Source organism: Euprymna scolopes, chromosome 27 (genome assembly GCF_053919585.1).
Source record: "Euprymna scolopes isolate OS-2025 chromosome 27, ASM5391958v1, whole genome shotgun sequence".
NCBI classification, from domain to species: domain Eukaryota; kingdom Metazoa; phylum Mollusca; class Cephalopoda; order Sepiida; family Sepiolidae; genus Euprymna; species Euprymna scolopes.
The window spans coordinates 68,054,475-68,060,474 of NC_136508.1; positions in this window are offsets into that span (position 1 = coordinate 68,054,475).

The following is a 6,000-nucleotide window of genomic DNA, read 5'->3' on the forward strand; positions in this document are numbered from 1 at the left end:
TAGCAGGAGATAGATATTCCAGTTACAATGTTTATTGTAAAATTATTTCAGCTAATATCATGCTTTTCGTAATGGCCGGCAAGACTTTAATGTCTGCCTAATTCCAGACTTCAACATCACTATGACTAACAAGCCAATTGTGAGGTGTACAGAAAATGTAAAATCCATCTTTAAATTCTTCATCGTTTAAAAATCACATGTACTTTGCAACTACAACTGCTATGAAAATGCATTTGTGAATTCACTACACATGCTGTGATCGTTGTGACAATCGAAAGTTAGTGTGCAGTCCAGTTAGTATTGCAACAAAGGAATTCTTCTTCCCAAACAAAAACCACAATTTTATCTTAAAAACAATTAGCAGATGTTTATTTTTCCTTGGAAGTTACACATAACATTCGTTTTCTCAGGTTGAATAGAACACTTAAAAATTAGTCTTATTTTATTTTATTTTTTTTTTAAAGTTGTACGCCATGTGAGTTTCAGAATAGAATAGAAATGTTGTTCCAAGCAAAATGGTAGTATTGTGAACGGGCTTTTGTTTCAGGTCACTAACTGTGACCTTTCAGGGTCGTTGGTAACAGGTATGAACCCTCACACACGCATTGTGATCGTCTTTCACAGGGAATTCTCCGTGAGTTCTCTCGGCGCAGCGGGGTCTGGTTGGTCGGTTTCAGCATTGATTTCACCTTCGGGTTGATATACCGTATTACGCTGGAAGTGAAGAGATTTGCATGCACACAAAAGAATGACAAAATCAGATGTCTCTATTCTACGAGTTAATTCAACTTAAATTTACAAAACATAATATAATATAATATAAACTTATAGACAATGTCCAATGTTGAATTATTTCCAAACACACTATTAAATCTTGCTCTCCATATTTTGCGGTGGCGACGGACGGGAAAGGGGGGTGCGACGGCGACTCTTTGATTAGTGTTAAATTCTCTCGAGAACCAGCTTCAACTCACTGATTTTGGTGCGGGCATTCGCTTATATTGGAAGGTGATAGGTTAGGTAGGTTATTCCCTAGACCCAATTACTGATCAATACGTCAGTCCCCGGAGAAGCCTCGACTGCCTGCGTGTGCGCTGGTTATTCTGCGAATGCTCGCAGCCTTCAGTTCTCACGACCAGGGAGGTCGATCATTGACTTCCTCGTCTGTCCCCGAACCGAAATCATATTCGTGATGATTTCAAAACGCCATCGAATTGTCGCTTTTTCCCCAACAATAAAACGTATGTGCCTATTTTACAAAAACACAATACATTCATAACTTAACTTTTCCCATAATGCTTAACAGTTAATACAAGCAAAGTTGCCCGGCCTTATTCAGTGGGGAGCTCTACCACTCCAGGATGCGGTCACGCCACAGTATCAATCCTGAGAATCTTTGAATTGTAAAAGCTTGCAGACGAAGACGAATAATAGAGTTTCTGGTAAGTAGCCAATCCGAAGAAGTCTTGAGATGCAGAACAATATTCTTTCCCGTGTGAAGATGAATAGTTATGTGCAGGAATTCTCAAGAGATTCAGTATATTTTATTGGTTGATTTTGGTTTCTGATTGGTTGGTAGCATAGCGTGGTTCCATCTGATTGGTCAGTTTTTATCACCCATGTTTATAAACATAACCATCCAATTTTTTGTAACCATACCTCCACATTTATACCAAAATTATTGCAACATCTTTTATTTCAGAAAACAAAAAATATATTCCAACCCGACAAAATCACAGGACGATTGTCAGTGGACGGTGGGATCAAACCGTGAGGATTAGCAAAAATGTTAGAAACTGAGCACTATTTGATTATTGAAGTGAATTGTTCAACAAGAAATTTTTACATTAAACTTGAAAGCGGCCATGTTGTAGTTATCTGTGAAGCAGCACGTTCTACTGTGTTCCACGTACGAATAGTTATATGAAAAGAAATTTTGTTCATGGAAGTTTCATTTAGTTTTAGGTAAAAAAAAAAGAGAGAAATGAAACTTGTTTACAGTGGTTGCAGCTAGACGAGGTTTTGTTGTGAATGTTTTACAGGGAAGGAGATATAGATTGGGGCTCAGTCGAGCACATACCATGTTGTCAGTCGTTCAGGTCCATATCTAATCTGATATCTTAGTGCCTATCAGCGCTGAATATGAAACTGCCTACGGTCTTTACTTGGCACAGCTGAGGTAATTGTTTGTACCAGTAGGAGATACGGCCTTGACAATCAGACCGATAATGTTATCGGAATGATTGCTTCTGTTAAGTTCTATTATATCCATCATCCAAGGCTTTAATTTGTCTTGTAGAAAGCGGTTAGTTTATTGCAAATAGTCCGAGGTGCCATACTGAGAAATGCAGACGGAAGTGCTCGGGTATTTTAAAAAAAAAACGCAAGAGTGTAGTTATACTAGTTATCCGGCTTTTCAAAACCGTGCATGGCCTTGTCTAACTTCTTGGAGAGAAACTTAACAAAATGTGCCTATATTGACGTCACATGTGGCTATTTGAAACAAACACTATGAATAATTATTGAAAAATATTTAGAATTTAAAGCAAAATGTTTTACCACAATGACTTAATTCCTTATTGGATAATCCGAGATCAGGTGATATACCGTAAAACGAATTTAAAAAAGAAATGGCAGGTGTTTCGTTTGTAGCTCAAAGCGTTTTACCTCGTTTTAATGACTTTTGTATTTCTTTATTTTATCTAAAAAATTTAAAGAGAGAGAAAAAAAAAACATCTACTGATTTATCTTTTTACCCGAGAAAGTGTTCAAATGAATAAAAAGCCGAACCATGGGTGACTTGAAAGCGGCAGTATGAATAACAGTCGCAAAGGGAGTTAAGAAACTCTACACGTCGTCGGCTCAACTGCTTGACCAGGATGATTCGAAATATCGCGACTTCATTGGAGGAAGATCCATTGCACGTAAATCAAGCCTTGAATATAAGACGTCGAACCAAAAAGACCCTATTCTTACAAAAAAAAATAAAGTTTGTAAAAAAAACATAGGAGGGTGAGGATATTCAGCAGTCAATGAAGAAATCATCTATCATTTTCAAACCGGATCAAAGGCTACTTTCTTCGGAGCGATCTTCTTACTTCTCGTAACGCACGGAATTAGCATTTTACTTGACAGGGAAGCAGGCATTGAACATCGGGAGAGTCATTTTCAGAACATTTGAAAACATCTTCAGCGACAAATAGAGAGAGAGAGAGAGAGAGAGAGAGAGAGAGAGAGAGAGACAGACAGACAGACAGACAGACAGACAGACAGACAGACAGATCTAAAGTCCAACCCTTCCTTGCCGGGTAGCGTAAACAGAAGGCCGTTCCATTAATAGTCACGTGACTTGCTAACGTCACAGAATAGAGTACAAAGGCCACGGTCACGATCACGATCAACGCTACTGGCTATTGGGTAGGATGATCATTTTCAGTTTCGTTTCTCTAAGAAATTGTCGGGGTATGTATAAAACTGGTCCAAAAGTGATTGCACATTATTTCTGAATTATTTACATTTGGACATGTGCAATTAAAAAGGGGTGTTTTATCTATTTATTTATTTTTCTTTTAGGTGGGAAAATACGGCGGGGTTTTATATTTGTTACGTGTATTTAATTATCATTCATACATCTTTAGTTTAAAAATTATTTTTAAGTGAGTTTTTTTTTTCAGTCTGTTCTTTTAATAATATTTTTCAAAACGTATCACTAGTATAGTTTGGAAAAATCTTTAGTTTTCGATAGTAAAATTTTAGCATCAATCGTGATTTTACAAGTTTTAATTTCTTCATTTCCTTTTGTAAATTTATTAAATTCCGTTATAATATGTATGTGCGTATGTGCGCGTGTGTGAGTGTGTATTTGTGTGCGTGTGCGTGTATATATATATATGCGCGCGTGTGTGTGCGTGTGTGTATAAAGTTTATTATTTCTAACAGGAAGAGTTTTTTTTTTATAATTATTTATCGTTTTTAAGAATTATTTATCGTTCGATTTCATTTATAAAAATTAATTCATCGTCCGATTTATTTTTTAAATCCTACATCATTCGACTTCATTTTTTTTTTAATATCTATTGCTCTATTTTAGTTTATTTCTTTATTCTATGAATTTATGGTTCAGTTTCTGCAGTATTTAATTGTTTACTGCTTTAAATATAAGTAATTTTATATACGTTTACTTTTTTTTTAATTTATCTTGAATAAAATTCAGTTTCGGTATAAATTGAATCGTATTAAATTTTCTTTTTTAAAAGAAACATTTTAAGTAAAACGAATTTTTTTCAAATCGATGAAACAACGAAATGTTTATTTACTTTTTAACACAGAAACAACGCACAACTTTTCCTTTTGAATTTATTATTGTTTTTATTTTCTTGAACATTGAACATGACCAATCGTGTTCTTCATTTTTCCGTTTTTAATGCATTTTTTTTAATTGTCTAATTCTTTTTAAAAAACCTCATATTCATTATCGACAGTCTGACTGTTCAACAAATTTTACTTGCTTTTACCTCACCGTCATTTCTCAGTGACCAGGCCTGTTTACGGCGGCCGTGGGTAAAAGCCGTGACAATGTAGCCCTGTCAGAGCTATACTATCTGAACCTTGGACTCAACATACCAGAGCAATACCTGCAACTGATTCTCTAGTCTGTTTCAGGGCAGATCGTTGGCTTCTGATCCACCGTACAACTAAAAAAGCAAATACAGACAAAATACAGAAAATGGCAAAGAAGTGAACACCAACGCAGATGAACAGTTGCAAAATAATTTTAAATTATTTCGCCATAAATAGAAGAGGTAAATGTAGAAGAACTGGATGAAGTCGATCGATGATGATTCTGGAAGCAGAAAGATTGGAGGAACAGTAATTGTTGAACCTGAATAGCAGCGGAAATTCGATGGACAGGAATGCAGGAACTGGATAGCAGGAAAGGATGAGGATGCGGAAACTAGACCCTTAACAGCATGGGATGCCCTCATAATGGAGACTGATGTGGACGTCGCCGAGTTGTGATATGTTTAAAGTAGGTTCGGTTCGTATGGACGTGGCTAAGGGCTGAATCGACAGGAACAGGGGTTACCGGAATGGACTGAAAGTGAGGAAGCTGGAACCTGAACAGCACGGGAATACGCAATCTCTGTTCATCATTTCGAGTAATTTCTGATTCTCGTCATCATTCGGACAATCTCAAGACCGAAATATTTGGAATATTTATTGCAGTGTTGTTTGAAACTCAAGTCTCAGTCATTACTATTTTCCACGCTACTATCGGTAATCGTCCACTTTTTTTTTTTTTAACTCTCTGTAGTAGTTCGCTAATGGTGTTTTTATTAGGTGTTGTTCGTATTTGAATGTACTTCTGTGATCATAATATTTGCTTACGTAATATGTTTTTTATTATTCGGATTTTCTTTGGGGAAAAAAGTGTAGCCTAGTAATCGATGCTTTTGGTTAGGCGTTTATTTTGTAGTTACAATTCTTTTGCTGTTTTTTTTTTTTTATGTCGATTAGCATTTGCGTCAGTATTATTTCTAGTAATTATATTTTTTTTTCTTTGTGTTATTATTGTTGTTGTTATGTTGGTTACTTTTTGTTAATTTTGTTATTTTTTTTTTATTGCTCCCATTTAGCTAGTGCGGAACCTATTAGATTTCAGACTCTTTTGGAGGGGCTGTCTAAGAGTGAGAGACTATTGGTAGATATATCAGCCCAGATGTGGCAACAATACACCATGCATGGGCGAATGTTGGCCTTGTAGAGATACAGGATACTCTCAGATGTAAGTAATTTTCTAGCATGATACAGAGAGCTCACCTACTTTGCAGCAGCCTTGGCAATATTCTCAGTGTACTTATTCCAACTTATGTTGTCAGTGAATGTGAAGCCAAGAAGTAATAGTAAATAATGAGCTCTCAGGTGTGATGATATTTGCCATAGCAATCGGTGGTTGAGAATGATCTTGGTAATTATTAAAAGGAAAGAAGCTTAGTCTTA